Genomic DNA, 12246 nt, shown 5'->3' on the forward strand with positions numbered 1-12246 from the left:
ATAATCCTTATCTGTTCCGCAAGCAATACTCAGGTCAACTTGATCCATTATATCAAGTTGCTTGTATTAACTTGCTATATAAAAATCCATGTAAGAAATACTCTGGTCATCTTGAATCTTTATGTCAAGTTGCTTGTATTTTCTTACAACATTTTAAAGCTCAATGATGAAAAATAAAGCACTATGGATCGTCATCTCATCTCATCTGTATATATTGCATTTCGTTGCATTCCATCCATCCATACATTCATAAATAGCTGCATATCATGCATACATAGTCATAATAATGCATACTCTATTTTCCTCTTCTTCCATAGGAATGAGTCATAGGTCCTCCATTTCTTCTAACATCGAACCCCCCCAACCCTCCCCATCTCAATAATCAACATCACATATCCTTCATCGTTTCCCATCAACCCAATCAAGCCACATTCATCACCATCCATCTCTAATAGGAGGGATTGTGTTTCCCATCCTCATTCATCCACAAAATTAAGCCAGTTACTCTATCTGCATAGGTACATCAACTCATGCACACCTAGACTATCAACAAATACTCTGATCAAGTATCTTCGGGTCTCAACAGGTAATCGATTATGGTAATCCTAGACTACATCAGGCATTTATCATAATGACCTAGTCTCAACGGGGCTGCCATGATTCCCCACAACCATCCATCACACGCACATACTATCAATTGATCAACCAATCAAACACAATCCAACGGACAATTACATCAATTGTCTACGTCTCAACGAGTATTTTGTTTCATATACCTTGACTTCATCGGGCAATTACATCAATTGTCTAAGTCACCATCAGGTCACTTTGATTCACTTACTCAAACTTTATCATGTCCAAGCGACCAACTGACATCAACTGTCACGCTTTGACTTGACCGGGGCAATTAAACCGATTGCACCAGATTGTCCAACCAATTTTGATCAATTGTATAGCATCAATCCAAACCCCACACTACATCTGCTATGTATCTCTTGCATGACCTCAGGGTACTTGCTGGCTTGTTGTTTCTCCGCATTCACTCTATTTTTCTTCCATTCTTTCACTGTTGTTGCTAATTTCTTCTATTCTACATCCCCTCCACTTTTCATTCTTTTTCGAGAGATCGCCCGATTTTTCAAAAAAAATCGGCCCATCCCTCGAGGGGGCATACCACCCATTAAATTTACATTTTATGGGGCATTTCTTCACACCTATTTTTCTTTCTTTGAAACGACACGATAAACCGCACCGTCTCAAAGAGGGGCAAATGTAGTCACATAAATCTGTCCACTTAATTAAATGAATACTTAGTATTTATTTGATTATTTAACCATCAATTAATAATTAATTAAATTAATATTTAATTAATTCATCTTAACCCTATTCTCCTATTAATTAAATAAATTATTCAATTTATTTGATTTAATTCACTTAACCAAATTCATACCATTAATTAAATAAATAAATCATATTTGTTTAATTAAATCTTCTCTCACATTTAAATAAATTAATATTTATTTAAATCCCCCAAAATCCCACCTCTCACATTTAAATAAATTAATATTTATTTAAATCCCCCAAAATCCCACCTCTCACATTTAAATAAATAAATAATTTATTTAAATCACCTTTATCCTCCACCCACTTGTATTTTCCTACAAAAGCAAGTTGCACAATTATTTTAAATAAATAATTTATTTAAATCACCTTTATCCTCCACCCACTTGTATTTTCCTACAAAAGCAAGTTGCACAACTATTTTAAATAAATTATTTATTTAAAATCCTATTTATCCTCACCCACTTGAAACCTTTAATGGTTTCCCTTAAAGTATTCAAACTTGATGGCTTTAAAGTCTTCAAACTTGATGGCTTCCTTCTATAATCTTCTTAAGACTTTAATGGTTTTCCTTAAAGTCTTCAAGCCTTTAATGGTTTCCCTCAAAGTCTTCAAGCATTTAAATGCTTTATCTTCATTTTCTCATTTAAATAAATTAATATTTATTTGAATATTTATCCAAATGCAAATTACACCATTTAATTGAAATAAATGATTTTATTTTAATTGAAAATACCAAAATTTCTCCCACTTGCATTTTCCTACAAAATCCACTTGTATGCCTAAACCCCTTCTAGATTCTTCTAAACCCTTCCTAATTAGCCTAAATTCATCCCCTAAATATTGTCACATTCCTAAGCAAAATGGAGTCACTTCTCAAAGCCTAAAAGTCTTGGATAACCTTTGAAAGCTTCCAACCTTCAACCACTAAATGCCTCAAAGTCTTGGATAACCTTTGAAAGCTTTCAACCTTCAACCACTTAATCCCCAAAGTCTCCAATAACCATTAATGGTTAATTCAACCCTCCCACATGGTTAAAACATTTGTTTTGACTCAACCTCTACCCAACCCAAAGGTCTCATCAGGCCATTAATGCTTTGACCATGATTATCTCTTAAACATTTGCACAAAGGTTTATCCTTGGATTAACTCTTAATCCAGTGGGTAATCTTAATTTAGACTTGACCCTTGCCTTCTAGATAACCATGAGGTCTTCTCAGGCCTTTAATGCCTCCAACCTCTTCTCTCAACCCAATCCTATGTTGACACTTGTCACCATTTTATTGGTGCCAATTGTGCACATGGATCCCCAACTTTCAATCCTAACCCTTGTTAAGATTGCTCAATCTTAACCCTTCATTTCCCTATTTCTTCTATAAATAGAACCCTTCTCCTCAAGCAAAAGGAGAAGCATTTTAGAGTATTGTTGTTATACTGGCATTAGCATAGAGCTTTTTCATAGCATCACTATCTACTCTTGCATAGTATTTGCTTATCATATTCAACCATCTTGAATCTCCATATGGCATCCATGGCTAGTGCTAAAAGCTGAGAGCTACACTCATTTGGGACTTGGAGAGGAGAGGAACAAGGGAGGAGCAACTATGAGCATCTTGATTAGCTATTTCATTCTATGTTTATATGCTTTCTATTTCATGCTTAATATCTCTCTTGATATGCCTGTTTAGGATAATCTTTTGTTGCTAACACTAATGTTTGTTTCTTGTGCTCTTGTGTGTGTTGCCATCAAACAGATTTTCTAATCCTTTTTGCAGAGCATCACAAATCATTCATGTTTACTTGATAAGATTGAGTGATACCAATATTCCTATATGTCAAGATTTTTTTAAATAGCTAATGAATTTTCATTCTTTGGCATGCCATGCTCACTTTTCATCAAATAAGATGATAGTTTGAGATGAGGTGGATCAAATACGTTGACCATTACCTTTCACCATTGTGTACACACATCTTGAAGAAAAAACCATTTAAATCATTGATATACAATTTGATCGTCAAATGATGTGGTTTTCTATCAATAATAATCGAGGTACAAATTTGGTAATGAATAAATCTTCTCTTCAATGGTGATAATATTAATCTATGATTTAGATATAATAATTCCTCTTCACACGCACACACACGCGTGCGCACGTGCACACAGACACACACACACAGACACACACACATGTTTATATGTATGTAATTTGAGTATATAAGAATGCTATCTCTTTCTTATATATAAACATAAGCATTTATATTTGTATATTCAATTTCTATTTCAATCGACAAAGTAGCATGGCCTATATCTATATATAGACATGTATATATGTATACCTTCAATATTAGAAATACTTGTGATATGATGAATACCACACTATAAAATATATTTGATATGTACGAAGTTAATGTGAATACCTACTGTCCTTTGAACATAAACATATTTGGAAAATCTATGAAACATACATAAAATACTCAACAATATAATAGATTAAGGGGTTAGTGTGTTAACATAATTATGTTATCTTAAGAAGAAAATAGTTGCGAGTAATTTATCTTCTTATCTTACAATTTTCTAAATAGTGACAAAAATATTGTTCATAATCCTTTTTTTCATTGACATTTAACATTATATATACACCTACTAGAACCCTTCAACCTATTATAGGGTTGAGTATTTCTATTGTACGTTTCATAGAAAATACAGACATGTGTATGGTCAAACAATAATAGGAATTCACATTAACTTTGATATTCATCATAGCACAAGACTTTCTAATAGTAAAAAATATTTATAATGTTTACACTGAACATAGACCCAATAAAGTCAAACACATTTACCAATATCCACAATAATCCTTACCCTATTAAGGGTCAAATATAATAGTAACTTGGTCATTATGTCCCTAGACTTGTCAAGAGCAAAAAAAATATTTTTAGTATTCAAAATGAACACAAACAGAAAAACATAGTAATGGTCTCTAGTAACATATACCCAATAAACATTGAATACAATGAACAAGACAATGGGTGCCATTAAAACAAACTTAGTAAAGGTCAAATATACTTAACATGATAGTAGTTGTCATTAGCGTAGACCTAGTGAAAATCAAATACAATTAATATGGTTCACATTAACTTTGATATTCATCATAGCACAAGACTTTCTAATAGTAAAAAATATTTATAATGTTTACACTGAACATAGACCCAATAAAGTCAAACACATTTACCAATATCCACAATAATCCTTACCCTATTAAGGGTCAAATATAATAGTAACTTGGTCATTATGTCCCTAGACTTGTCAAGAGCAAAAAAAATATTTTTAGTATTCAAAATGAACACAAACAGAAAAACATAGTAATGGTCTCTAGTAACATATACCCAATAAACATTGAATACAATGAACAAGACAATGGGTGCCATTAAAACAAACTTAGTAAAGGTCAAATATACTTAACATGATAGTAGTTGTCATTAGCGTAGACCTAGTGAAAATCAAATACAATTAATATGGTAATGCTTACAATAAATAAAAACTTGATAAAGGTCTAAATAACTAAGGTACTTGACCAAGACTAAGCGATACCAATATTAATGCTAGTTATAAAGTAGGTGTAAAAATAAAGCAACCATTAGGTACAATTAGATGCCTATTCTAGTATATTGGTTAGTTGGTAGGTATTAAATAATAAAATAATTTATAAAGCCCATAATTTCAAATAATGAAAAACTAGTATAATTAAAACTATTAAATAACACAACATTTATGGTGACGAGCTCTAATAAAAAACAAAGAAACTAAAACAATTATTGTTCTTATTGTGTTCTCATAATTCTCTTCATTGTGAATATACTATTTCCACTATATTATTTTATATGTTAAAGTGTTATGCTATTACAAAATACTCAAGCTAATTAAACAAATATCTATAATTAGGGTCTAATAACCAAACTAAGAGAAGCAAATAGTTTTGTTTTTTTATCATTTTATCATATATTCAATATTTAGCACTATATTTTTTTAGCAATTGTTTATATATTTGAATACCAAATAAATTGATTCATGTCTTACATGTTTTAATAGTTAAAATATTCTATTTATTTGAAATCCCTATCAAAATTTATAAAAGATGATAAAAATCTTGTGATGAACTTTGACTTAGAAGAGGGTATTGTAGTCAACTAGTTTAAGAGGGTAGACATTGATTTAAGTAGAAGTAGAAATCCAAACAATAAATTGGGCTTTTTATTTTTTTCAACCTAATCTTAATTTTGCAAGGGAGTGCTAGTCATGATGTCCAATATAACCTTTTGGATGATGGCATTTTTAACTCAAACAAGGAAATGTGGAGATTCCAATGCAAATATGGATTATGGTGAGCAACTTAATTGATAAAAGAATGCAAATTACATAGAGAAGCCATGTGATTGGACCCAAAATTATGCAAAGACGTAGAGTACACCTTAAAAGTGTCTAAAAATCCATTGGTTAGAAAATTATCTCAAGTAAGATATTGAATTTGACAAATAATAAAATAAATCATTACACTTTAATCAACAAATTTGTCCAGTTTTTCATCAAGAGAAATCCTCAAATCTATGCTTTACTTGAATTTCAGTAGTAAAAAAATTATTACAATTTTTTGAAAAATGTTCCCTTCTTATAAAGTTAACACCATCCTGAGTAAGTTCAAAACTTTTGCAAAAAATTAAAGTGCCAAGGCATTATGGACTTTAATGATTCATTGGGTAGTTATTTTGAAAAAGATAACATCAATCTTATGTGTTGATAGACTGGTTGACCTTAATCTTCGGTACTTAATTCAAAAATTGGTGGTGTCAATCGACATGTTGTTAAGAATATTTTTGGACAAGGAACATTCTCCTTTGGTGAAAGCCTTGCCACCAAGTCAATGGTGTGGAACAATGATTAGAGAGAATAATTAAACATGTGGTGATGCATTAGATGTTGGTATAAGTTGATGATGGAATTTTTGTGCTCTGTGATGAACTCATTACGTGATGATGCAGTGTGGATTCTAGCTCTTGAATCTTTGTCAGCAATTTTAAATGACTTAGGGTTTTTCCTCAAATACAACACCCTATCACACAAGTTAACAAAATTCATGTTTGAGTTGACACATAATGATTGGTTTGAGGGAGTTAATATGACCTCAAATTTATATTTGATTTTGCAAGTTTAGTTTTTTTTTAGTGAAATTGAACCAATATTATTTCATAATTTTTTGAGATGGGTAAAATAATAGATTAATAGAGAATTAAATTTGGCCTCTCAAGATGTATTTAATTAAAATAAAATTAGGTTTAGGTAATTTGTCAACTATCTCAAAATACATTACTTGTAAACTAATTAGTATACTAAAGATAACCCTATCAAAATAAATCTAAAATAAAAAGGAAAATTGTAGAATACACATTTTTTTATCATCGTGAACTAAATTAGATACATAGACCCAAGCATGCAATGTAAATAAGAAAAATGATAAAACGAATATGAAATAAGGAATGCATTTTAACCATACAATTAATATAAATACCTATTTCGTTAGAAAATAATGTCAATGATGACGATGACTGTCATTTGGTTATACCTTCTCAATGAAGAATTGAACATCAAGAATTATTGTATGAGAGAACATGGAGATTATAATATTGACAAATCTTGGATGTTATAGATGCTATATGTTGATTCCTACCAGTTCTAAACTCTAATGCCATCATCTTGAATATATAAAATAACATGGAATGCTAAACATGAACTTTTATAAACAAATTTTATACTATAATACATATTTAGCTACAATTACAAATATATAATGTAATATTAATTCTTGAAATCAAATCTCAATAATGAGATCAAACATGTATAAACAAATTTTATACTAAGAATGTACATATTTTGTGGGTACTTTAGTTAAGGCTATAAATGTGACTAAAGTAATTGGTGTTCTAGACAAAGGGTGACAATCAACAACATTCATGAACTTTCTATCAAGCACCTAGGCGAAAAATCATCTGCAAGATTGAACAATAATTCATAGAGTGGACTGACAACTTTTCTTGCCATAGACAACACATTTCATTGGATCAAAACATGGGCTTAAAATTCAATCAAAGACAAGAAAAAAGTGGCTCTATTGTTGCTTCATCATGTCTTTCCTAGTTGTTATTCCTTGATACAATTTCAAACAGTTCATGGCCTCAGTCAATTGTCCTCAATCAATTTCAGACAGTTCATAGGAAAATACAACAACACCATAGCATAGACAAGGCGCATGAAGTATTTAAAATAATGCCTCAAGAAAATGTGTTCCTGTAGCATCGTAAAATTGCGACACTTGCAATTTCGACTGCATTTGGGTCTTCACGATGGCGACGCAATATTGGACCTGAATGGAGACCCCGAAACCTGTTTACGACATCAAAAACTGCATCTTTCTGCACCTTGGCCTGATCCTCCTTGCACCCTGTTGTCCCAGGAGGTGGGACCATGGCACCCAGCGCCCTAGTCCCTGGCCCTATTTTGGGCTCGGTCTCTTGTTGGGCATCGGGTCTTCAAGTTTGCAATTTGGAAAATAATGCTCCTAGGTCGGCCTAAGGTCGGAAAAATCAGTCTCCTAACCCTAATTGACAAGTATATAAACTACATTTCCCCTCCCGGAAAAGGAGAAAAAAAAACATATGTGTGCAAGAGGCGGAAGCGATAGGCAAACATTCAAACATTCAAACATTCAAATGTTCAAGCATTCCTTCAAGCAATTGAGCATTCTAGGTCTCCATTCAAGGCTAGGTGTTGCATTCAAGACAAGGATTCAACCATTGAAGAGGAAATCACCTACAACACGCAACATACAAAATCATTACACCTTCGCATGTAAGAATACAAACATTCTTACAACAAGGTATCAGTACTTGATTACATTACAAAAATTTACATTTACAACATTCTCATTTCTTGGTTAATTCCAAAACCAGGGTTTGACCTAAAGGCAAACCCTTAATCGCTAACCCCCCAATCGTCCTCTCTTTTTTGTGTGTAGGTTGCAGGTACGCAGCTGTAATTGAAGATCTGGAATCCTTGTGCAAAGACGAACAGATCCCCCTTCATTTCGCGGATTTTTCGGAGGACCGTGTGCACTCCGGGCGCCATTGTCCCATCAACTTTCGCTCAAACTTGCAGGACAACATCGTCTTGACATTTTACTGCTAATTTCAGGTCCGTAGCTTCATCCCATGTCTCTATCTCCGTCTACAAGCAAATCTTTCTTACTTTCACATACACTCCTAGCTCAATCCTTCTATCTGCATTCTTTACAAAAGAGGGTATCCTTGCTGTCTCAAACCCTTGAAACTCATTTATAATTCAATCTTGCATTGTGTGGGATTGGATCTTGTGAGTTTCAACCCCTCTTTTGAATGTAAAGTCTCTCCTAAGTGAAAATCGTCAATCCTAGTGACCTCCTTTCTCTCTCCTTGGAGTGGGGGAACACCTAGGGTTCGATTTTCCTCTTTACATTTTGGTGAACCCGACGTGAACATCCTAATTCTGATTATTCATTTTTCCTTAATTACATTTCCATGTTTGATCTTTTGCAAATTTTAGAGGTTAATTGCATAAAAAACCCTAAATTTTCTTTTTAGTAATTGAGCTTGTGAAATGTTTAATTGTTAATGCTTGTTTCAGATCTACCCTTCTATTGCAAATTATCAATTCATATTTGTGCCTTAATTCTGAAAATTAAGTGGTTAAGTGTCAAAACCCTAATTTTTAAACCCTCTTGATTCAACCTTTGACCGATGATTTCACTGATCAGAACACCTCCAAATCGGTTGTAACTTTGGATTCCGCAACAAAATCACAATATCTCTCATCCCTGAAAATTTTGAAAAAAGTTGCGAGGACCGTGTGCACCCTGAGCGCCATTGTCCCCGACATTTTTTCTGAAATTTCGGGAGCTAGATCTTACTGTATTTTTCTGCTAGAATCCAGAATCTCGGCTGATTTCATCAATTCTAACACTTTCAAAATTAAAGTCAAAGTTGGTCTAGTGATTGCTTGGATTAAGGCTTCTAATCATTCAAAAATTGTTGAAATTGAAATTTTGTGTTAAAATTGTGTTTCTTACTGTCCTAAATCTGAAAAAGTGTGTTGGCATTCATTCAAAGTTTCAGTGCTTTATTCAAATTTTTGCAATTTGTGACTTTTGAAATTAAGTGTTTAATTGCAACAACTTTGATTTCCGCTTTCAAAATTGAATTTTGCATGAAATTGAGTCAACTTTTAAATTTCAAAGCTTGCATTGCTTTTAGTATTCCCTCTAAAATCATAAAATTCAAAATTTCAGTTTCCCTCTCTTTTTCAAAATTCAAATTTTGCATTTTTCAACAATCTTGGTAGTATTCAATTTTGAGATTGCAACTTTAATTTGGCCTATCTAGAGATCGTAAAATCACTCAATTTTTTCAGATTAGCTTTAAAATCATCATAACCTTCATCCCTAAAAATTTTGAAAAAAGTTGCAAGGACTGTGTGCACTCCGTTCGCCACAGTCCCTGACATTTTTTTCAAAATTTTGGTAGATTGTCATGATTGCATTTAACAGCTTAAATCTAGGAGATTGGCTGATTTTATTGAAATTTGCTACCTCTAAATTTGAAAACAAATTCGAAATTCAAGATTTCAATTTTCAAGATAACAATTAAAATTAAGAGCTACCCCCCCCTTGGCCCTAATTTTTCAATTGTGCCTACCTTTCTCGGAAGTTGTGTTTCCCTCTTCTTTCACAAAGTTCAAATTGGATAATCATTATCTCATTGTTCAATTTTGCCAACTTTATTTTTCAAAATTCAAAATCTTCTCTCTCTCTCTCTCTAGTGCATGGGTTTTACAACAATAAGCCCTACTTACACTATTCCCATTAGATGAAGCCTTAGAATTAAGTCTTTCCAAGGTTTAATTACCGAGGAGATGGAACCTAATTTGAATGGCCTTTTTAACGAAGACACGGGTAATTCCTCTAATCCTCTTAATGATGAAGAAGCTCTCCATGAGGTTTTTGTAGAACAACTTTCGAAATTGGATAACCAATTTGATGATTTTCAGCAATGGATGTCTCGAGAATACCTCGATGGTCAAGCTCTTTCATTAATTGAGGGTCTAAAACGTATGGTTCAAAGTGATAAGAATGGAATTGATATTTTGCGTAGTATTGCACACATCGTGGATTCGAATGTGATGCCTATGAAGAGTTGTGCCGAAACTTTAGGTTATACACAACCTCCTACTCAAGTCAATCATTCTATTCCTTTGACAACTTCTATTGCTAGTATACCTACTTTTACATCAAACATAATGACTACTTCAATACAAAACATTCCACCTATGATCACCAGTCATGGGGGCAATCCTTCTTCTTCAATCAACCCTCTTCCTTCATTCAATCCGACTTCTTCATTCATTCCTTCAATGAGTGTCCCTATTACATCTCCACAAATGAACATGACGCAAGGGGGCAATTCATTCAACCATTCCATTCCTCCTTGTAGTGCTCCTTTTTTCGAATCATCTCCTATGACTAATTATCATAGTGTCCCGCCACCTTACTCTCAATCAATCCCTTCTTTCAATAACATAATAACTCCATCACAATCTAACATGTCTAATATGAACTCTTCGACTGAAGCGATCATTAAAAATCTTGCACAAACTGTCTCTTCTTTACAACAACAAATTGCCTCTATGAATCAATCTAAGTTTACTGTGCCCACATTTGATGTTGCGATCCCACTTTCTCTTGACATTGTTCGAGCTATCCCCCCTAAGCATGTTGAAATCCCACAGTTGGAGCTTTATAATGGTAAAGGTGATCCTCTAACACATGTTAAGACCTTTCAAACAATATGTACCAATTTTGCTCATGACCAAAGGTTGCTTGCAAAACTGTTTACTAGAACATTAAGGGATAAGGCTCTACAATGGTATTGCTCGTTGCCTTCCTATTCTATTACTTCTTTCCAACAACTTGCAAATGCTTTTATTCAACAATTTCAAAACAATATAAGTCCTAAAGTTACTTTGATTGATTTAATGCATTGTAAACAAGGTGTTAAAGAAAAAGTGATTGATTTCATTGGTAGACATAAGCATTTGTGTGCTCAAATTTCTTTTCCAGTACCTGACAATGATATTCAAAGAATCTTTATTTCTAATTTACAAAAAGATATTAGAGAAAAACTTCTGTTTTCTGAGTTTACTTCTTTCCAACAGTTGTGTGCAACTCTTCACAATTATAACTGACTGTGAGTCAAATGGAACAAGCAAATCCTATGGCTCCGAGTGATAAGGGTGATAGTAGTCAACAACCATTTGGGAAGTTTAAACAAAATAGAGGGTTTGTTAAGTTCAATGAAAACATCATCAACAACAATGTGAATGCAGCATCAGGTGTGCCTCCTATTTCTAAGTTTTTCAAGAAAGAAAGAGAGTTTACTCCTTTGAATGAATCATTGCATAGTATTATGAATAAGTTATTGGAACAAAATGTGCTTACTGTCCCTCCTATAAAACAAATAGATCCTGCAAAGATTAATTCACCCTATTTTGATAACAAATCTTTTTGTCAATTTCATCGTCAACCTGGGCATGATACTGAAAAATGTTTTGCTTTAAAGGGTAAAATTAGAGATTTGATTGATAATAATACTATCTCTGTTTTAGGTGTGAATGATAAAGGCAACACATCTGTAACTCTTCCTAACCAAAATCTTAAGATTTTTACTGATCCATTACCTTCTCATACCTCTAATGTGATTGAGACTAATGGTTCCTCTTTCTCACCTGATGGTCTTGTGTCTATGACTCCGAATGTGATTAACTT

The sequence above is a fragment of the Cryptomeria japonica genome, chromosome 9, assembly GCF_030272615.1.
Source record: "Cryptomeria japonica chromosome 9, Sugi_1.0, whole genome shotgun sequence".
NCBI lineage: Eukaryota > Viridiplantae > Streptophyta > Pinopsida > Cupressales > Cupressaceae > Cryptomeria > Cryptomeria japonica.